Source organism: Hevea brasiliensis, chromosome 6 (genome assembly GCF_030052815.1).
Source record: "Hevea brasiliensis isolate MT/VB/25A 57/8 chromosome 6, ASM3005281v1, whole genome shotgun sequence".
NCBI lineage: Eukaryota > Viridiplantae > Streptophyta > Magnoliopsida > Malpighiales > Euphorbiaceae > Hevea > Hevea brasiliensis.
The window spans coordinates 18,817,466-18,842,408 of NC_079498.1; the positions used below are offsets into that span (position 1 = coordinate 18,817,466).

The following is a 24,943-nucleotide window of genomic DNA, read 5'->3' on the forward strand; positions in this document are numbered from 1 at the left end:
TAATTTGAAATGCAATACATAAATCTTTTATTGACAATTCACAAATCAAATAGTTCACAATTCCATTTTACAATTTACAAAGTTCATATAACACAAATTTGATCAAATAACTGAATAATACAGTTTTGCCAATCAATAATACCATTTGATCAAATAACAGAATAATACAGTTTTGCCAATCAATAACACAATTTGATCAAATAACTAAATAATACCGTTTTGCAAATCAATAACACAATTCGATCAAATAACTGAAGAATACAGTTTTGCCAATCAATAACACAATTTGATCAAATAACTGGATAATACCGTTTTGCAAATTAATAACACAATTTAAATGTTGCACAATTACATTTCACAAATTATCAAAGCTCATTATAGAAAAATTTTGGGTCAAATAATTTAATAAACACAGTGTTGCCAATTCATACACAACTTAAGCCATGACACAAAATTTTCGATCAATGCCGTGTTGTACACCACGACAAAGCAATCTACAACCCCACTAATCGAAATCAATGAGGGAGGTGGCTAGCTAGCTAATGAGTACTCATCCGATCTACAACCTCAACTGGTAAACCAGAGAGGGAGGAAAATAATCACACTCACCCCAGACTGATAAGTCAAAGAGGGAGGAATATAATCACACTCACCCCATAAATGGAGGAGGAACATAGTAACAGTGTTATGCCAAGTGTGAATCAAAACAATTCCAAATCACAATATTTAAATATTTCATACAAACCACAAATCATATTTTATCTCAAAATTTCCATTTGCAAAGTAGGCAACACAATAATTTCCAAATAAGATTCTCAAAGCCAAAACAATCAAAAATTATTTATAACTCATTTCTCCAAATAAATTTTCTAGTAAAAGCAGTTAATATAAAAAGTATTGTGCACAGACACAATTTAAAACTATAATGTTCAAATAAATTTTTAAGTAGAAAATAAGAAATCAAAATTATTGTGCACAAACGCAATTTAAAACAATAAAATACAATTAATCATAATTTATTTCAATTGAAAAATTCAAAAGAAATAACTATTGTGCACAAACACAATTTAAAACAATAACATACAAATAATCATAATTTATTTCAATTGAAAAATTCAAAAGAAATAAATATTGTGCACAAACCTCTGATAACTGTCTCTTAGCTCTGACTCAGTGTTTCCTTCCCTTTCCCTGAGTCTTTACTAACTGAGAAACACAATTTGAAGTGTTTCAGTACTTATTTAAACTGTCTCTAAGAATAAGGTTCAATAATTAATTTATCGATTTTTATTATTTCCTTAGTCAACCTAAGATGTCGACCCTCGATGCAGTCTAGGTAAATTAGGTCTTAATGTTACCAATATATCACATTTGATAGCCTTTTAGTGTTGGTACATGTTACCCAATTCATTTCCATGTATATTGCGTTTTATTGCAAATTGTCGGATTCTGGTATACTAATTTGACCTAGCCGGATGACCTAGTTTCCTCTATTTTCGGGTTTTGATCAAAACTACAAACTTGTAGATCTATGTCTTATTGCATGCGGGGCAAAATTTCAGGTCATTCTGAGTTATGTAGACCAAGTTATGGTCATTTTACTATTGCTAGTCAAAGTGCATCAAAATTGGTCACTTTAGGTCATTTTAGGTTCGGCTAGTTTTTGGACCCAAACTTGTGCAAGCTATTTGACTTGCTTATGGTCATTTCTGGGCTTTGGTGTCTTCATAAACTTGTAGATATATGTCTCAACTATTCATGATAAAAATTTCAGGTCAATTGGACCTATTTTGAGTGAGTTATAGCCAAAACACTAACTACTGCCCAAATGGTCAATTTTCAGGCCTTAAATGCACTAATCCGGATTTGGTTATTTTTCAAGTTACCTTACAAGCAGAATTTTGGCAAGCTTCCTTCATGAAAGTTGGCACTTTTTGTGCCTAGTTTCACCTCCAATTGGTCTCATACCAATTAGAGCCACACACTTAAAGTTCTAGGCTAAAATGCATACTGCCCTATTGCACATTGTCCATCACTCATAAAGGATACATTTAACACCTACCAAATTACACATTCATGCCATTTCTGTTTTATACCATAACCTAAACACATTTCACAACATATTTTTGGTCATTTTGGCAGCTTATAACCACACTCAATATGCACCTTATAGTACAGAATTTTTCAAGTTCAAATTACAAACAATTCAATCACCTAACCTAGCTCATTTACATGTCCAACCTCACACTTTCATACATATACATAAGCTGCCATAACAAGTACCACAATTCAACATTAATATTCCATAAACCAAAAATGAAATAATATTTTTATGGTTCACCATTCAAGCTGTCGATTCATACACCTCTCTCCATTAATGTCCAAGCTTCCAATTTCAAGTATACATTCACAATATACTTAGTATACATCACCCAATTTATTCCTACACATATAAACACTTAATCAACCCTTTAATCTACCATTTACAAGCAAGAATAAACTGCCCTTAAGGAGTTTCCATGGCTGCCAAAAATACACATCTCCCTTTAAACATCAAACCTCAAAAATTTCTCCACAATTCAAGTACCCATAACATCCTCACAAACTTTAATGAAGCAATAATCAAAAACACAAACTTACCACTTTGGAAATTCTTCAAAACCTCTCCAAAACTTGGTCTTCTTGTTGGCTATCTACTACCCAAGGTGTATGGACAACTTTTAATGAAGGAAAGTGCCAAGAAAGGAGCTTGGATCACAATTGCATGGAGCTTTCAACCCATGCGGCCATGGAGGAATTTCATTCTTGGTTTCGGCTGCCCTTTGGGAAGGTTGAAGAAGATGAAAAATATTCTGCCCAAATGAAGCTTTAGTGGAGCACTATGTGAAGGTTAATTGTTTTTTTATTCTAAAGTTTCATTTTCCCACATTTAACTCTCAATTTTTGCTATTTACATTAGGTACCACTAATTTAATTTTTCATGACATTTTCCAAGTGTAATATCATATATTTTTAATGAATATTTAGGTCAAAAGACAACTCGGGGTGTCAAATGACCACAATGCCCCTGTTTTGTCCGTTTTTTGATTTCTCACTTTTCTTTATACTAATTAATTAATTTTTCTTTGATATTTCTAATGGTATTTATACTTCCATAGGTGTCTATTTAAGTCCTAAAAATATTTTTCAGGGTTCTCCGCAGTCCAGGGCTAGTCAACGGTCCACGACACGACTTCCCGGTGCGGTCACCCATCGCTATGGTTCTCAGCTCGTTTAACTTGGTTACATTTATTTGCTATTATTTTTCCTTTGTTTTTCTTGTACTTTCTTTTTTTCTATTTCATTATTTTATGTCTCCTCACTCATATCGAAGTGTAGTTCTAGGCATCCTAACTGTCCAGACAACACTGGTCACTGGAACAGTAGAACGCACTACCGAACTTAGGGGCGTTACACCTTGGAAAGAGGAACAGGCATGTGCAGTCAAGGCATTAAAAGAAGTGGCTCTAACTCTACCACCTCTAAAGATTCCCAGCATTGGACATTGAATCCTTTAGACCGATGCTAGTGACACCCACTGGGGTGCAGTCCTCATCGAAGAAATACAGGGAGAAAAGCATATCTGCGGACATGCTAGTGGAGAATTTCCAAAGCCTCAGAAACATTATCATTCGGTCTACAAAGAAATATTAGCTGTAAAAAATGGGATAAAGAGATTCGAATTCCATCTCATCGGCCACCATTTTACTGTGGTCATGGAAAGCTCATCCTTCCTAAAGGTTCTAGACTTCAAAAATAAGTCTCTCCCTGAACCACAATTATTGAGGCTAAAGGACTAGTTCGCTAAGTATAAATTTACGGTCCAACTTATCAAAAGAAAGCATAACCTGATGCCTGATCTTCTGTACAGACCCAAGGACCTTTATCTCATCAGCTCCTTCTCTACACTCCCTCTGATCCTCATGGCATCATCATCTTCTCCACATTCTCCTTCTCCACCAATGCATAACTTCTTAGTCCCAACCACAGATAGTTTCCCTCTAGGATGCTCACCTAATCAGCCTATCACAAAGATAGCTCAATTCACAAGGGATCACTTGTTCCACTATCTGAGTGCCAGAAATACTCTGAGAGGGTTGCTCCCAACCTCATCTATCTTCATCCCTGATAACCCCTTCCTCACCTGCTTCAGCATCCATCCTGACAGAGAGCTCATCCTGGAAGAGTTATGGCTTCTCTGGTGCATGGTTACCCTCTATTCTACAGGAATAGAATTCCCACTCATGGCTCTGTATCAGCATGCCATGACCAACACAAATAGGACTCTCCTGTTTAGATTTCTAGAATGGTTCAAGCCCATCTCAGCATGGCGATATAGTCTAAAGCGTCTCATAGACACACAAGGGATTGAGGACAGGCCCATCAGGACTCAGCCCAATATCCGAACTATGTTCATCATGCATCAGCCTTTCTCCAGAAGGCCCGATGGACTTCTCTGGACTCAGAGCACTGAATATGTGTGGAGGACCTACGAGGGATCAATTACCGAAAAGGACACCATGGGGCCACTGAGAAGACAACTAGCGAAATATCTCTGCGAAATCAATGGTTATCAGCATCTGACACTCCCCCATGTGAATTGTACATCTCTGGGTCCCATTCGGTCTCTCATTGATGAACCCATTGACTGGACCCATCCCATGTGACAAGATTCTCAGGATCCAATGGACGCCGAGTCACAAGATGCTATTCAAAACACTGACCCACCATCACCTGTGCCTCGATAGTGGCCAAAGGACTTTTTTGGAATTGATTCAGACGATTCCGACTATGACACACTTAACCTGTCCACCACCCCATGATAAAAGTTAAAGTTTGTCGGTCAATAATGTAATAAGTGTCCTTCTTTATTTTGCCTTTACTTTAAGAGTGTCGGTAGCCAGTTTCTAACCGGTTGCCTATAATCCCAAGAGCCTCTAAGTCTATATAAGGAGTTGCTCTCTTCAGTTGTAATCAGACTTCAGCCTATTCTGAAATAATATTTTGAGTCCTTCCTCATATGGCTTTCTAAATTCTTCTCTTTCTCTCCTAAAACCTTTAAACGTGTATCATACTCTTATAATCAGAAATACGTATACTCTACACTTGCCTCTTTAAGAGGATCCTGTGTATCAGAAATATCTTCGTTATGATATTAGGTGCGACGGTCCCATTATCATACGTATAATGTACAAAAGGGCATAGCCAGACAGTACCTATGGAGAGAGATTAGGCATAGCATGAGTACATTATATGTATGGTAAGGGCTCCCGGCTTACCCACTAGATAAGTATACTGGTTGGGACCCAAGTGTCAAACTGCTTTTGGTCAATCGCACCGTGAAAATAATGATATGGTACGATCAAATTACTTTCTACGAGAACAAACTAGAAGCTCAAATTCCTTTTGGGCCATTGACTGATACATGTCAAACTAGAAGAGGGACCGTGTAAGTTCTCATACTGTGGAGAGTGTAACAACCAATAATTCCCATAATATATGTGAAAAAAAATTTTATTTTTGTTAATTGAAGTTTAGCTTCACGTCCACAACTTCTTCCCTTCCACTACCTGCTAGGGTTGGAGTGTGCCCTTTAACCCTTCCTGATCTTTGTTTGTGTTTTCTTCGTCAATTTCGTGACTCCACCATTTAAGTATTGTTGCCGTCATTTAGGGCTTCTGATTTTGCTTGATTTGGATGATTGATCTGCGAATCTTATATTGTCGCTTTGGCTTTGTGTAATATCCTTCAATTTCTTTTGCCAGTATACAATATCCATCTGTTGTCTATTAATGCTCCATTGAAACTTTTAGGAATTTATTGGATTTTTCTTCTGGTTTTATTAATGGTGGTTAATGTGATTTATGTATTTGTTTTGTTCTTTTATTAAGTGGAATGCACAATTGGGAGTGTCAGTATTGATTTTGTGAGTTTAGCTTTGATACGGTTTTGGACCCTAATTTTATATAGTTAATGGCTTTGCTATTATTTGTTTTATTTTATATCATTGCTCTAATTTGAGTTTTTTGGATAGTTAATTCACAATCTGTGATATAATGCTTTGAGAATATATCAATACTGTGATTTATTATGTATGGATTTTTGCCTTTTCTTTTCTACCGTCAAATGTAAACGAGGAAGCAATTTAGTTGGCTGATCAATTTGGTTGGTTTTGGATGTTATGAAGTGTACAAGGGAATGAGGTTTTACATCTTTAGTTTCTTTTTTTTTTTTTTTGTTCCTTTAGTTTTTGTTTGATTGTTGAAAATAGTTACTGAATAATCCAAAGGAAGCAAAGAAGAATATGATTCAACTCAACTCAACTAAGCCTTTATATTAAAAATTTGGGGTTGGCTATATGAATTCTCTTTCTCCACTCTAAACGATTTTGGGTTAAATCCTTGGAAATGTGTAATGCTTCTAGGTCATGTTGTACTGTTCTCCTCCAAGTCAGTTTAGGTCTACCCCTTCTTTTCTTTCTATCCTTTTTAACCCAATGTTCTCTACTTATCTGACTGGAGCCTTTGTATGTCTACGCTTACATGATCAAACCACCTCAATCTCCTTTCTCTCAACTTATTCTCAATTGGCACCACTCCTACATTTTCTCTAATATTCTCATTACAAACTTTATCTAGTCTAGTATGGCCACTCATCCACTTAAACATTCTCATCTTTGTAACTCTTATCTTAGACACATACGACTCCTTCAGTGTCTAACACTCACTATCATATAACATTACCGGTCGTATGGTTGTGCAGTAAAATTTTCCTTTTAACTTATTGAGAATCTTGCGATCATAGAAAACTCCCGTGGCACATCTCCACTTCAACCATTCGGCTTTAATCCTATGACTAACATCCTTCTTGCATCCCCCATCTACTTGAAGGATTGAGCCCAGATATTTAAAGTGATTACTTTGGGGCAGTACCACTCCATCCAAACTAATTCCTTCCCTATCACCAGTTCGGCCTTCACTGAACTTGCAATGCATGTATTCTGTCTTCGTTCTACTTAACTTAAAGCCCTTTGACTCTAGAGTACTTTTCCAAAGCTCTAGCTTTCTATTGACTCCTTCTCGCATCTCATCTATCAGAATTATATCATCCGCAAACATCATGCACCAAAGGATACTCTCTTGTATATGTTTCCCCAATTCATCGAGAAGAAGAATATGATTAAAGCTAAAAAAAAAAACGGTTGAATGAATAAACCACCAGTGTTAAGACACCCTATCACATGGGATGAAGGGGGCATTTGGAGCTTCTTCAAATAATAGAAGATTGTAATTAGAATTTTTTCCTAAGCTTCTTTATCTCTATACTATATTTCTTTATAAAATATTAGGTGGCTTTATGTTATTTTAATTTCACATTTAATAATTGGATTAGGATCTGCTCTTAGGTTGAGTTGGAGAGTTATATTTTAGGTGGACCTAGTGAGCTGCAATATTCTATGAATCTGACTTTTTTTTTTTTGCTTGATACTTCCAAATACGCTATGGCAATGAAAGTTACACAGATGCTTTTGAATGCACAATCAATAGATGGAAATGTTAGGAAGCAAGCAGAGGAAAGATTGAAACAATTTCAGGAGCAAAATCTACTTAGTTTTATGTTATCAATGTCTTGGGAGCTAGCTAATGATGATAAACCTATTGATAGCCGTAAATTAGCAGGTTTGATTCTAAAGAATGCATTGGATGCAAAGGAACAACATAGAAAATTTGAGCTTGTCCAGAGATGGTTGTCATTGGATGCTACTGTGAAGAATCAGATAAAGACATGTTTGTTGAAGACCCTCTCATCCACAGTATCTGATGCTTGGTGAACTGCCTCTTAAGTAGTTACTAAGGTTGCTGGCATTGAGCTTCCCCAGAAACAGTGGCCTGAGTTAATAGGATCACTATTATTTAATATTCACCAGCTACCAGCTCATGTGAAGCAAGCAACATTAAAGACACTTGGATATTTATGCGAGGAAATCTCTCCTAATGTTGTGGATCAAGATTAAGTAAATAGAATTCTTACTGCTGTAGCTCAAGGTATGAATGCATCTGAAGCAAACAATGATGTTAGGATTACTGCTACCTGAGCACTTTACAATGCTCTAGGGTTTGCTAAATCAAATTTTAGCAATAATATGGAGCTTGATTATGTCATAAGAATTGTATGTGAGGCAACTTTGTCTCTAGAAGTGAAGATGAGGCAAGCAGCATTTGAATGTTTGGTCTCCATTTCATCAATGTACTATAAGAAATTAGCCCCTTATATGCAAGACATTTTTAACATCAGAGCAAAGGTTGTGAGAGAAGATGAAGAGCCTGTGTTGCTTCAGGCAATTGAGTTTTGGAGTTCTATTTGTGATGAGGAGATAGACATCTTGGAAGAATAAAGGGGCAATTTCAGTGGGGATTCTGATTTCCCTTGTTGTTATTTTATCAAGCAGGCGCTCCCTACTCTTATCCCAATGCTATTGGAAACCCTCCTTAAACAAGAGGAGGATCAAGATCATGATGAAGGAGCTTGGAACATTGCAATGGCAGGGGGTACATGCCTTGGCTTGGTTGCACGCACTGTGGGAGATGATATTATGCCACTAATCATGCCATTCATTGAAGAAAAAATAACAAAGCCTCATTAGAGGTAAAGGGAGGCAGCCACATATGCTTTTGGCTCAATCTTGGAGGGACTTTCCCCTAACAAGTTGACACCCATCATTAACGTTGCTTTGAACTTCATGCTTACTGCTTTAACAAAGGACTCGAATAACCATGTGAGAGACACTACTGCTTAGACTCTAGGACGGATATTTGAATTCCTTCATGGTTCAACTGTGGACACATCTATAATTACTCAAGCAAATTGCCAACAGATCATCACAGTTCTGCTCTAAAGCATGAAAGATACTCCAAATGTGGCTAAAAAAGCATGTGGTGCACTCTATTTCCTTGCCCAAGGTTATAAAGAGGAAGGTCCGACCATTGGCACCTTATTTCCAGGAAATTGTGCATGCTTTTCTAACTGTTACTCACTGAGAAGATGCTGGGGAATCCCGATTGAGGACTGCTGCATGTGAAACGCAGAAAAAAGTTATGAGGTGCTCAACTGATGAAACAGCATCCATGGTTTTGTAACTGGTACCTGTCATTATGACAGAGCTTCATAAGACTCTTGAAGGGCTGAAGCTTGCACCTGATGAGAGAGAGAAACAGAGTGAGTTGCAAGGTCTACTTTGTGGGTGTCACGACTCAACCTATGGGCTGGACCGGCACTAGGACCTAGGCTAGCCTAAAACCCCCGAGGCCCATAGTAAGCCTAACTATTCCTTAACCCAATCCTAAGGCTCATTTTAAGCCCAATTTCAAGAATTCAACCGAATAGAATCTAGCCATAACATAGACCATACAACAGGGACTTTTTTACTCACCCGACCTGTAAGCACAATATATAATAAACATACATGCATTTAATGTTTTTACAAATTCAACATAATATTATATATCAGTTCCAAATTGATTAAAATACTCCTAACACATGCGGAGTCTAGAATTTAGTAAAATTATACAAGCATAGCAGATATTAATAGATTGCCTACGAAGGAGAGAGGCAGGTTAGAACTCAACAAGAAATCTCCTGTATCCTGAAAAAATAAGGTGAACAGGAGTGAGCATTCAACTCAGAGAGTAAAATACTGATTTTAACCATAATTTCTATAGCTATCTAAAGCTAATGCATCCTGAAGAGTGGAATGCAACACCATCAAAATTTTTATACAAATCACATCATAACAGTAAAAAGATAATTTGGAGCACTCACACACCCAATGATGTTCAAATAGTACATATATGGGAGCTGATCCCCTATATAACTCTCTTAATCCAACCTCTACCAATAAGTGTCTCTCAAGCCGGACTTTCGCTTGATAAACCAAATGCAGGGGCCAGCGAGATCATCTCGAGCCGTGCCTACCCCGACTTATCCATAAAAGGATCAGGTCCCAGCGAGTCAAGCTCCAGCCACATCTACCTGTCTTGTCTATAACCAATACCACACACCACACGCACGCCAACACATGCACACTGCTCTAAATTACTATAAAATAACATCCATAGAATATCATTAATTAAGAATGTAATATAAAACGTGTCTAGTGTTTAACTACATAGATATATATTTATAAGTGATGCATGGCCATGTTTGAACATATAATGATATTGAAATTATAATTAAAATCAATATTTTACTCACAGGCGTGAACCGTGGTCACTGTAGCGGCTGAGAGGAGAAGCAAGGCTGTCGCAGCTCACCTAAAAATTTCATTATAATTATTTAATATAATTGACTCAATACAAGCTTAAAAAAAATCAAAGACATCCTAAGTCATGCCGAAAATCCGGCAGAGTTCTCCATATACCTAGGACCTACCCAACCTACAAAAGGGCTCAAAATACACTTCTATATCCACAAGTCACACAACCATATCTCAATCACATCACATGGCCCCTCCTGGGCCCATCCAAACAGTCAACAATCATAATTTAAAAAATTACAATTTAGTCCCTACAACTAACCCTTTTGCAAAAATTGCCCAATTGAGCTCTAAAAATTCTAAAACTTTACCCTGTGGTCCTTAGCAATATTACTAAGCTAATACAAAAGAAATTATAATTTTCTAACTACCCACGAATATTTTATGGATTTTTAATCTAAACCCGAAACTAAATAATTAAGCAAACTAAGGGTTTAGGCTTACCTAAGCCAATTTGGATATTGGAAACGTATCTGGGACATCTGAAAATGATAGGGTAGCTTATAATCCTGACTCAGTTCTGAAGCAATTCCGACAGCTTATCTGTTCGGCCCGAAATTATAGATCCAGGCGATGGCCAAATTGCCATGAAACGAAAGTACCTATGCAAAGCCCACAATACTAGGGGTTAGACTAAAATATTTATATTTACATATAAAATAATTATTTGAAAATTAGGGGGTATTACATTCTCTCCCCCTTACAGAAAAATCATCCTCGAATTTTACACAAGATAGAATAAAGAATTACAAGATCACACAGTGGTCAATTACGGGTACTTATTGCGCATGTCCTGGTCTGACTCTCAGATACACTCTTCTACCGATTGGTTCTTCCACAAAACCTTAACAATAGGAATCTGCTATGATCATAGCTGCCTCATCTGAAAGTCCACTATGGCTATTGCCTGCTCCTCGAAGGTTAGGTTTTCCTTCAACTCCAATATATCGAGTTGTAACACTTGGGAAGGATCAGGTATGTACTTCCTAAGCATGGAAATACAAAACACTGGGTGGACGTGAGAAAGGCTTGGTGGTAACTCCAACTGGTCAGCAAATGTTCCAACTCTATAAATGACCTCAAAAAGTCCTATATATCTAGGTTGCAGCTTGCCTTTCTTCCCAAACCTCATGAATCCTTTCATTAGGGAGACCTTTAGGAATATATAAACACCCACTGCAAACTCTACATCCTTTAGCCTAGGATTCGCATAGCTCTTTTGCGTGTTGTAGTATCCTAGCTATCATCATCATTTCACAGCGAAACTTATACCTCAAACCACTCCTTAATCTTTTTCTAACATCTTGAGTACTCATTATACCTAAATGGTGTTTGACTTGATATCTCATAACTTCCATCAGCTTTAGTGCTTACCTTTCCTTCATTGTGCCCTAACATATCTCTTAGTGACTTCAGTCCCTATACCTTTGTTTCAATAATCTCTACTTCCTACAAACATGACTTATGTTCCTTATCCTATAGTATCCTATGAGATGCTTTCTTGTAGCATCTATCATAGGTATCTTGTTCAACATCTTTACTTGTCTCATGACCTCAATGGTCAACACCTGTGCTTCTTCTCACTCCCATAACACTTCAAATTTTCAATCTACCTTGCGTCATTAGTAAGGTCCTTAGACCAATTCCTGTCCATCTTATGCATCTAGTCCTATAGAGCTCTATCCAAGTGCCAAATGTAACATACACCATCTATCAACATTGGAAAGTGAACTGGGTCACTTCTTTTATATGACAGAAGTATTTGTATTCCCTGACAACTCAGTTCATGCAACTTTATCATTTCCCACTCCTCTTCTGGAATGAAAATATCTTGACTTCTTCCTAAAACTTCTTATTATGTGACGTACTTCCTGACATATTAACACTTAAATCGTGATTCCACTACTCCTTGAATTTATCATCTCACCATAAATTGTTTTAAACATGCCTTAGTATGTCCCTAGCATACTTATTCTTCTTATTCTCATAATTATAACCAACTCTACCGAGCTTTTCTCCTGTCTTTTGAATTTTATCCACTTCCTTTTTCTATTTTGCTATTGTTAGCATCTGTCCAACCTACTATACTTATTTTTTAACCTTTGTTCTCTCTCATCCTTATACCTTTTCCTTCAAGGATGTCTATCCCATCATCAACTTTAACCTTCTTTTTATTTCTTAGTCCTATCTTGATTACTAGTTTCATTACTTCTGAAATTCTAACCTTACGATTGGCTCCTATCAACACATCTTTCACATTATATAACCCTTGTAATTCACCCTAGAAAATTCTTTTTGTATCTCCTTCCCAACTTGACCATTAAAACATTACCATTCCTTATCAACCTTAGTAGGAACTCGCTTATCCTAGTTAGATAGGAGCCCCAGAAACTATAAGTTCCATCTGAACTAATATAGCTATGGAAAATGTGTGTTATGCCTTAATTCCAGTCAAGATACTTCATGTGTTCATTCTCCTTAATATAATCTTATATATTGCCTATCAGCAATAATTTCATCCACTAAAACTTATTCACAACTAGCTCTTCCTCTAGCTTATAGTTCAAAAGGGTTGCGAGACCTGGTGACTAACTCGACTTAATTTCGATCACTACTCTAATCGTCCTTTCATACATAACATCAGGTACATACTTACCGTCATTTTCTTTTTAAGAAGAATGTGTACAGACTAGTGCCTATCAGGTTCTTAAATACTAGGTCATCACAACATTATTTCCCTTGTTTATGTAGACTTTTAGAGCTAAAGATACGATCTAAACTTGAAAAGAAGGAGAAATCTCCTCCTACTGACATCAACACACCATTCATGTCTTTTGGTCTTCTCCCTGAAATTTCATCATCTTTATATAAGATATCAACTACAGCAATCCTTCTATTGTACCATCAATTTGCCTGATATATCATCTTAAGATTTTTTATCTCCACTTGTACTCCATTTCTACCTTTTTATGCCTACCTTAACTCTTTTGTATCCCTATATTTTACTGTATTCAAGAAGATACCTCTTACTAATAAACTCTTCCAAAATGGATTCCAATCATGCTTACTGTGATAATACTTATCCTTGTACTTCTCAATGACTTGTGACTGTCACTCATACATATCTCTTTCTGTTTTATCTCCTTCTGTAGTTCTATCACTCATTTTTATTCATGTTTCCTCATAAAGTGACCCTATTGGTCATACTAAAAATGCTTACCTAATCCTTGATCACAGACCCCGTGATTGCTATCTCACCACCTCTACTCAAGTCCTGAGCCTATGTGCCCTTTTCCACCATCCTTTTTGTTCTTCATGCCTATTTGAACCATTAGGTTTACTTTTATTTAACTTACTACTTATTAATTCACTCCTTTGCCTGATAGGACAGTTCAAGACACCATTGCACATCCTATAACTTTTATTTGCTCTGGTTACATTCCTCAATTAATTTTCCTCATACTATTAGAAGTCTAAATGGACTTATCCCATTGCTACCTACTCCATCTTAGAAACAGGAATAGACAGAGTTTGATCCATATCCTGCAACTCTGAATCCCATGTTTTGGCTCCTGACACTGCCCAAACCATAACCTACCCTAAGTCCTACACTTTTGGATTCTATATCTTGACAACTGTCCTCACTCATGTACCCTCGTTTTAGGTTTTCTAATATTGCCTTCAGTTCATCCTATTTACCTTGCTCAGAATGGCACTTTATATACCTTATATCACACTTTGATCTTCCTGATCTTGTCCTATTTTTGGCTATGTGGTTTGCTCTTTAATTCATCTCTTTTATCTTACCCAAAGTAGAACTTGATTATTTTATTCTTTAGTAGTACTCTCTTTGTCACACCTTACCCCTCTGTAAGGCATAACATGATCCCGTAGAATACTTAATGAACTACCGAACTTCACCTACCGATAACTCATTAAGCACCCTACAAGGGATTTTAAAATAATTTCTTACTTTTGGTAAGTGGTGAGCATTTCTAATAAGTATTTAAAACTTGTACTTAAGTGAAAAGCTAGTTGGAAATTTTGGCCCATTTTATTTTTTCGTAAATTTTATAAAAATTTTGACAGAGTTTCCTCTGGATTTTGAGAAAACCGTTCTTCAAATACCTGTAAAAAGCACTTCTAAAAATTTTTCTCAACCACAACTTCAATTTCACAATCAAACTCTATCAATTTCAACACTTTCACAATCATTTCATTTGAGACAAAACCATTTATATACATCCTTACAAAATTCACATCAAAAGAAATACAAACTAAATTTTATTACAAACTTCATACAAATTTTCTACAAGCTGCTTAAGACCCATTTACATGTCCATACCTTTATATGCAATACATACATCAAAATAAATATTTACAGGCAGGGTATAAATTATACCCGAAGACTTCAAGATGATAGCTCCTCACACCTCAGTATTTCGGTCTGCTTTCTAGTCTTCTAGTCTCTGATCTGACAATAGAAAGCTATCATGAGTACTAGGACTCAGTGGTACACAACATACTAAAATAATCTTTATGCAAAAATAAAATCACATTTATTCAAAAATTTGACTAAACATGAGCATTAAACACAAAACATGAATTATGAGATTTTAATGCAAACCAAGTTCATTTCAAAGTATCAAAACACATTTCATAAAACCCACAGTTAAATCATGCCATTCGAAACAAATAGAATCTCAATAGCTAGAGGCTAAAGAGAAATCATATCACAAGGCTAGCTAGCTCAAATATATGGATATCCATTCACATCCTCTTCTACTGGCACACCTCAACACTTCTCCAGAGAAGGAATCAAAATTCGAAACTAATTACCCCCACTAGTCATGCTAGTGAGGTGTTCAAATATATGGTCATGACACTGTGGTTTCAAAACTTATCTTAACAATTTGCTAAACATTGTCATTTCAACTATACACAATAACTTTCACAGTTTAAATCAAAACATCATAAATAATGTCACAAATAAACTTTCAACAATTCCAATGCACAAGTAAAATACATATTTCGTTCACTTTATCAATGAATTTTAAAGCATGAAGATGTTGTGCACAAACCTCAAATGAGTCGCCTTTTGGCCTTAACTCGACTCCTCGGATTCTGTCCCGGTATTCTTTTCCACTGAAACACACAATTTTATAGTGTTTCAGTACCATAATTTAACATAAATCCAAAAATAAATTTAACTTCACTTATACTTAGCTCTAACGTGCTAATTTCGACGTTCTTGAAATTTTATGTTTCGGGTTACTATTCACTGCACTATTCAAGTCAAATAGTTGATTTTCTAAGGCTTAATAGGTATGGGAACTCCAACTTCACCCACATACCACATTTTGGTCATTAAACTTGTTGGTTTTGGTCGTTTTCTCAAAGCTTAGGTCATTTTGGCAAAATTGCCAATTTTCGGTTTTGGAGTTCTAAGTTGCACTACTCCATTGGTCAATCTACTATTGGAATTTGACAAAACTTCCTTCATAGAAAATGTTCTTTATTGTCTTAAGTGTATTCTCATTTTTGGATCACCTCAATCGGAGTTTTGTAGCTCAAGTTATGGCCAAAATAAAATTACGGTTCACGTGCACTGTTCATGCTGAGATTTTGGGTTCTTGCAGATTTTAATCCAATTTTGGTCAGTAATTTGATTAAGTTAAGTTCATAATTTGGTCTAAATTTCTTCATATAAAATGTTCTACTATGTCTTAGGTTTCCATCGGTTCAAGAATCGCCTAAATCGGAGTTTTGTAGAGAGAGTTATAACCCTTCAAACATTACTGCTCAATATAAATTCTGCAGAGTTGCAGGTTTGGTAACTCAACTTTGCTCACTAATTTGAATGGGTTAATGGCATAATTTGGGGTGGTGTTCTTCATAACAGTTTTAGATCTATACCTTATCTAATTGCTGGTAAAATTTCAGGTCAATTTGACCTTCCTAGCTCGAGTTATGACCAAATGAACAGTTACTGTTCATTTGGTCAATTTGGTGCAGTGGCAGCCTGCTCTCATTTCACTTTGGCCAATTTGTTCACCCAGTTTTGGTCAGTTTTTGGGCATGGTTCCTTAATGAAAATTGTGCTCTTTTATGTCTATTTTCATCCCCAATTTGTGGCATATCAATTGGACTTGTAAAATTTGAGTTTTGGTCCTTCAAAGTGGGTTTGGTCATGCTGCCAGCAGCATGACCATTGGACCTACGAATTTGGTTTTCATTCCAACAATTCCCATACATCTCTTTTGGCCATTATTGACCATTTTTCATCTCACAATAAACCAAAGTCATCATTTACCAATTTCTTAAATTTTCTCCCAAAACCCTAAGGGTCAAGAACCCTAATTCCTCAATTTCCTCAATTCATGAATTCTAAGTGTACAAGTCTCACTTACTTACTCAATCAAGCATGAGTACCTCTTTAATTCTAACAATTTCTATCAAACCCTAATTAATTTCATGCATACCAACTTTCATAAAGCTTCATACATGAGTGATTTCTTGAGTTTCTATGTAATTTGCTACTTATTCAAGCTCATTTCTATGCATTTTATTCAAATTAAGTTAGAGAGAGGGACTTACTTGTTGAGCAGAATTTGTAATTCCAAATCCTCACTTCTTTTTGATCCTTCTTATTTCAAATCTCTCTATCAAAGCCAAAGAGCAAGACCTTACTTTGGTGAGTATGAAATTTGTGAAGGAATAATAGGGTTTAAGAAGCTTAAATGACCATTAATGGAGGAAATTGAAAAGAAAAAGAAAGAGAAAAGAAAGGGGAGCCGGCTGAATTTTTTTAAAGAAGAAGAAATGACTTTTCCTTCTAATTTTTTAAGTATTTTAAGTGAAATTTTATGTATTTGACTTGGTCAAAAAAAGTTGGGAAATTAAAATTGATTTTTGACATCACAATGATGTCATCCACATGATGCAATAAACCTTTTTCTTTTCTTTTTCAATTCTCTTAAATTTCTTATTAGTTCTTTAATCTAATCCTTGATTCAAAAATTTTTATTTCTCCGATTTTATTGGACAGTTAGGTCAGGAGTCAGCTCTCGGGGTCAATTAATCAAATTGCCCCTCGCCGGTTCATCCCGGTTTGCAATTAATTCCATATTTCTTTTGGCTCCCTGACCTAATTATTTGACTGGCTTAACAGTTCTTTTTCATGATTTTCTCTTTTCCACTGTGTTCATAAGGGTCCTAAGGACCGCAGCTTCACTTTTTATGGTTCAAAATTTGAGTTTAAAATGACTTGTGATGCGTTCAGGAGGTCACTCATCGCTGTGACTCTCGGCTCGTTTAACTTCTTATGTTCTGTTTTTCTTATTTATACTTAACTAATTGAACATTACTAATTATTTGTGTTTATGGCTTCTCTAATTGACTTAAGTGTGGTTCTAATCCCCTTAATTGTCCGGACCAACACCGGTCACCGGAACAGTAAAATATAACAGGCTATGCAAACGGGGGTGTTACACTCTTTCTTGATCTGACTATCATGTCAGGAACTTATATCCCTTCACTGTCTCTATCAAGTTATCAACACCTTGATGTTACTCAAAATTGGTGCTCTAACCACTTTGGCTGGTACTTCCACTTTCATTCAAATTTCTCTCCTGTTGCATCTAAAACCAACTATCCAAATTTTCATTTCTATATTTCCTTTTATCTACTGATATTTTATGACTTATTTTCGCTGACTTGCAATCATTGTCCTTTTCTCAGTTTAACTCTAAACTACCCTCTAATACCATAAGGAGGGAATCTACAAGATTCTTTTTTTTTCCCTTACTACTCCAAAGCTCTGCATTCATCATGATCTAATCTCTTATGATCCTTACAATGAAAATTGTACTCTCCCTAAGGGGATACTGGAGCCACTATTTCCTATCATACTACAGTCCCATTTAGGACATCATTCCACAAATCGTTATATTAGTGGTACTCTTATATCTTTCCTTAGAAAATATTACCATACTCTACAGTATAACCGACTGCAAGAGAGGTACTACCTCAACCCCATTACCACAACTATATAAAGCTGTCTGCTCTCTTTTTATATTGTTAACCTTCCTAGAATGTTATTTCGCAGGATACGAATATTATTCATAACCTCCAATCTCCTTTAGGGAGTAGAGTCTTACTTATGCTCCAATGTCACACGAAGGAGGTGCTATCTTCATTAAACTTTAAACAACACGTCTACTGTAATGCCAACACTGCCAATGATGTCATACCGGAGACCAGATGATCCCACCAAGTAGGTGTCACCATTACACTACAATCATACTAAAAACCTCTATTCTTGTGCCACTTATGCTCTAACTCTAGACTCAAAATAGGATAACTGAGTCACTGATTCTAGTTATCACCCAACTGTGACCTTTGGTGTTCAATCTCTAGGGTCTTAAACCCTAACTAGGATTTTTCCTATCTCCTCTGCAAAAATAAAACTCTGTTTTGACATAACTGTACCAAAATAGAGGTTGTTTACAAACACCCTAATCATGGTGCATCACAGGGAAGCACGCAGCTCTACACAATAATCCCATGTCGGTACTATAATCTGTAGCTTATGGCACAAACATCGAGAATATTGTATAATTACTACAGTATGTCCCAATAGACTAGATTTCTCACTGTTTTATCTATCTTAACTCCACTGATACCATGAACTTACTTTGATTTGCTATTCACTGATGATTGCCTGCAATGATATCCTTACTCCCATTTAGGGCAGTAATACTGCCAAAAATCACCTTTAGGTCCTTGTGCCTTGCATTAGATAGGCACAACACTTGGAAACATACTAATAGAAACATAGTATTTCTTGGAGTACGTATTTCTATGGCAGACCTAAACACGTCTGCTAAATCTATTTTACATCACCATGTACTTCACAAAATTGAGGTGCTAAATTGAAGCACTCTTATACTACCTGAGGAATAACACAGAATCTAGAAGCAAGGAATTATAGATGAAGACGAAACAGAATCCTATACTCCGCATGTGACAACTTTAGGTGCACACTTTCCCATGAATCTAAAGCCTAAGCTCTGATACCACATTTGTCATGACCCAACCTATGGGCCGGATCAACACTAGGACTTAGGCTAGCCTAAAGCCCCCGAGGCCCATAGTAAGCGTAACTATTTCTTAACCCAATCCTAAGGCCCATTTTAAGCCCAATTTCAAGAATTCAACCGGACAGAGTCCAGCCATAACATGGACCATACAATAAGGAGTTTTTGACTCACCCGACCTATAAGCACAATATATAACAAATTGGGGAGCTCAACTCACCTTCCACATACTCATCATGTTATAAAATCAAATGAGAGCTCAGCTCCCTCATCCAATCCAATCACACGCACACATACATGCATTTAATGTTCTTACAAATTCAACATAATATTATATTACAGTCCTAAATTGATTAAAATACTCCTAACACATGCTAAGTCTAGAATTTAGTAAAATTATACAAGCATAATAGATATTAATAGATTGCCTGTGAATGAGAGAGGCAGGTTAGAACTCAACAAGAAATCTTCTATATCCTGGAAAAATAAGGTAAACATGAGTGAGCATTCGACTCAAAGAGTAAAATACCGATTTTAACCATAATTTCTATAGCTATCTAAAGCTAATGCATCCTGAAGAGTGGAATGCAACACCATCAAAATTTTCATACAAATCACATTATAACAGCAAAAAGGTAATTTGGAGCACTCACACACTAAATAATGTTCAAACAGTACGTATATGGGAGCCGATCCCCTATACAACTCTCTTAATCCAACCTCTGCAAGTGAGTATCTCTCAAGCCAGACTTTTGCTTTATAAACTAAATGTGGGAGCCAGCGAGATCATCTCGAGCTGTGCCTACCCCAATTAATCCATAAAAGGATCAGGTCCCAGCGAGTCAAGCTCCAGCCGCATCTACCCATCCTGTCCATAACCAATACCACACACCACACGCACGCCAACACACGCACACTGCTCCAAATTACCATAAAATAATATCCATAGCATATCATCAATTAAGAATGCAATATAAAATGTGCATAGTGTTTAACTACATAGATATATATTTATAAGTGATGCATGAGCATGCCTGAACATATAATAATATTGAAATTATAATTAACATCAATATTTTACTCACAAACGTGAACCGAGGTTACTGTGGCAGCTGGGCAAAGAAGGAAGGCTGTCCCGGCTCACCTGGCAATTTCATTACAATTATTTAATATAATTGACTCAATACAAGCTTAAAAAGAATAAAGACATCCTAAGTCGTGCCGAAAATCTGAAAGAGTTTTCGTTATACCTAGGATAAACCCAACTTGCAAAAGGGCTCAAAATATACTTCTATATGAACAAGTCACACAACCATATCTCAATTACATCACATGGCTCCTCCTAGGCCCATCCAAACAATCAACAATCATAATTTGAAAAATTATAATTTAGTCCCTACAACTAACCCTTTTGCAAAAACTGCCCAATTGAGCTCTAAAAATTCTAAAACTTTGCCCTGCAGTCCTTAGCAATATTACTAAGCTAATACAAAAGGAATTATAATTTTCTAACTACCCACGAATATTTTATGGATTTTTAATCTAAACTCGAAACTAAATTATTAAGGAAACTTACTGTTCGGGCTTACCTAAGCCAATTCGGATATTGGAAACGTATCCAGGACGTCTGAAAATGGTGGGGTAGCTTATAATCTTGACCTGATTTTAAAGTAATTCCGGCAACTTATCTGCTCGACCCAAAATTATAGATCCGACCGACGGCTGAATTGCCATAAAATGAAAGTATCTACGCAAAGCGTACAACACCAGGAGTTAGACTAAAATATTTATATTTACATATAAAATAATTATTTGAAAATTAGGGGTGTTACAGTGGGTGTTTACAAGTCATCATTCAAAAGTTAGGTTCATCAGAGCCTACTAAGATTGTGTTCATGCAATATGCTGACCAAATAGTGGGGCTTTTTGTGAGGGTTTTTGCTTGCATAAGTGCTACTATGCATGAGGAGGTAATGTTAGCAATTGGAGCCCTTGCCTATGCATCCAATTCAAATTTTGCAAAATGCATACCAGAATTTTATAAATATTTAGAAATAGGTCTTCAAAATTTTGATGAGTACCAAGTTTGTGCTGTTACATTTGGTGTTGTTAGGGATATCTACAGGGCATTGGAGAATAAAATTTTACCTTATTATGATGGGATCATAACACAACTTCTCAAGGATTTATCTAGCAATTAGTTGTAGCAATCTGTGAAGCCTTCCATATTCTCATGTTTTGGTGACATTGCCTTATCAATAGGAGAAAATTTTGAAAGCACTTGATATATGCCATACTTATGCTCCAAAGTGCTACAGAGTTATCTACCCATACAGCTGGTGCTGATGATGAAATGATTGAATATACAAATTCATTGAGAAATGGAATTTTGGAGGCTTATTCAAGAATTCTTCAAGGGTTTAAGAAATCTCCCAAAATGCAACTCCTGCTTCCTTATGCACTCCACATCCTCCTGCTTTTGGGTAGCATATACATGGGGAAAGACATGTGAGTTCTGCTGAAACTCCTGTGGGGAATCTTGCAATCACATAAAACTCCTATGGCATGTCTCCACTTCAACCATCCGGCTTTAATCCTATGACTAACATCCTTCTCACATCCCCCATCTACTTGAAGGACTGAGCTGAGATATTTAAAGTGATTACTTTGGGACAGTATCATTCCATCCAAACTAACTCCTTCCCTATCACCAATTCTGTAATACCCTCACCATAGGTAGTCCGTACATTCTACTGTTTCGGTGACTAATGTCTGTTCGAACAGTCAGAATATCTGGAATTACATCTAAACTATAGTGAGGAGGCATAAATTGAAGAAATAAATATTTAAAAAATACAGAAAAAATTTAGAGAAAAATAAATTAAAATTTAGAGAATTTATAAATTGGTATAAAAAAAAATAAAAATGACACAATATGCATTATAAAGGGCATTTTGATCATTTCACTCCCAGAGGTGAATTTTGACCTAAATGTCAAAATAAAATTTAGAGAATAAAAATAATTAACACAAATTATTTTTATAAATTTGAATCAGGGAAATGAGAAGTGAAAAAAGAAGAAAAGAAAAGAAAAGAAAAGAAAAGAAAGGAAAAGAAAAGAAAAAGGTTTATGAAAATTTAAAACAAATTAAGTACACATAAATATACATAAATATATATATATATATAAAGCATAAGAGACAAAACTCACCAACCAAAGTCATCTTCTCCATCTCTTCTCTCTCTCTTGCCGTCCACTCTAGTCCTCTCTCCCACCATTTTTGTTCAAGCTTCAAGCTTGAATCTCCCCTTCTCAACACACCAAAACCCATAGTCCCCTTCATTAAAAATCCTCCCCACACCCTAAGAAAGCTATAGATGCCCATAAAGAGGAGAAAAGTTAAAGTTTGGGAAGCTTGAAGTTGGGTCACCACAAAGGTTAGTGCTTTAAACTTTTAATCTCTTCTTTAAGCATGAATATCATGCTAAATCAAGTGAAAATTTGCATGAAATTGAAAAGAAAATTTGAAGGAAAGAACCCTTGATTTTCGGTAGCCATAGGATTAGGGGTAATTGATGCTTTTAATGGTCTTAACTATGTTAGTAATGGTGTGTGATGAGTATAATTAAGTTAAATTGTGAAATTTATGCATTGACTGTGAGTTATGAAAATTCAAGTTAGGGTTTTGATTGAAAATTGAGAATTTTGTGCAATTGATGAAATATGACTTGTTGAGATGGATTGGTGATTTAAGAAGTACTATGTATGCCAATTGAAGTAAGGGAGTTGGAGGAATTGAGATATTGGGAGTGTTTGAGTTTCTACAGGTTGGGACCTAATGAGTCCAGTCCCTTTATTAAACCATAACTGAAAATGTGTAACTCCAATTGGTATGAGGCCAATTGGAGGTGAAATTAGACTCAAAATAGTCTATTTTTCATGTAGACACTATGCTCAAATTTTGTCAAAATCATAACCAATTATCTGCCCAAACCGGATGACCAAATACTGAAACCCAAAAAATGACCAAATGAACAGTACATGTTCATTTGGTCATAACTCTCTCTATACTTGTCCAAATAACCTAAAATTTACATCAATGGAAAGCTTAGACATAGGGATACACTTTTCATGAGATCACTTGACCCAGTTTTGCCTTTAACCAAGTAAAATTATTAGTACAAGTTTGGTCACTAAAACTGCAAACCAGAAATTGACCAAAACACTATTTCTTTGGCATTCTTGACCAGATTTGGCAAAAATGCCATAATTTGGTCTCCAAAGTTGCAAATTGAGTGAAACTAGTGCCAAAAATTTTATAAGACATAGCAAAACAATTTTTATGTTTTGACCAAGCTCCAAAAATCATTCCATCCTAGGGAAAATATTAGCCAAAGTTAGGAATTGAAATCTGGAAATGTTAAGTTGAACCCAGAATGCCATTTGATACCCATGTGTTCATTTGGCCATAACTCCCACTAGGAAATTCCATTTGAGATGTGCCAACATGATATGGAAACATGATATTTAGGGTTACAACATTGATTCAAACACCTTTATCAAATTTTAAGTATAAAGACCCTAAAAAGAGAGTCAAACATACTGCCCTGAAGTTTGACTATTGCCTTTATAGGATTAAGAGTCCAGGTCAATACAATGATCATATCTCACTACACCAAGCTTGAAAAATTATGAAATTGTACCTGGGAGTCCCTAAGACATAGAGGAACAAATTTTATGAAGGAACCTAAGTCTAAAAATGACCATAAAATGATCAAATGACTGGTCAAATTTTATTGAACAGAAATTGCCAATTCTGGACAGCTTAGAGGCAAATGGACCAATTATGGTATTTTGACCATAACTTGAGTTCTATAACCCCAAATTGAGTGATTCAAACACTAAAATTCAAGTTTAAACATAGAGGAGCAATTGTTATGAAGGAAGTGTGATCAGATAGACATCCTAACCTAGCCAAATTCCTAGATAAATTTAATACATCAAAATGAACCTAAAGAAAGGTTCATGGAAAAATGCTATACATGATAATTAAAATACTCATAAGGCTGATTAAATATTAAAAATGATATGAATATATAAATTGGGACTAATGTCTTATTAATATGAAATTAATGGTACCACTGAACAGTTTAATATGAAATTAATGGTACCACTGAACAGTACTAGAAATTAGTGACAGTGAATAGTACTAAAATAATTAAAAATATTTTATTGCTTAGAGTATACCTAGACTTATTTATTTAGTTTGGATAAATTGATATACCAATTAGGGACTACAGATAGTAGTAATGCCTACCAAGAAAATCATGAACTGATAATATATGTCTGGTATGATTGTTCTACAGGCTATATGCCTACTTACTGGCCATTTTGCCTACTTTAATGCTGGCTTTACAAGCCCGACAATGGGTCTCGTGCCCGACAGCTGGTCTCGTGCCTGACAGATGTATACAGGGTAAACATATGGTTGTC

At 35.8% G+C, this 24,943-nt stretch overlaps 1 pseudogene; it reads left to right on the forward strand.

Annotated features, from left to right (window-relative positions):
- Positions 1–7,540: 7,540 nt before the first annotated feature.
- Positions 7,541–21,961, forward strand: LOC110670617 (importin subunit beta-1-like; annotated as a pseudogene).
- Positions 21,962–24,943: the final 2,982 nt, after the last annotated feature.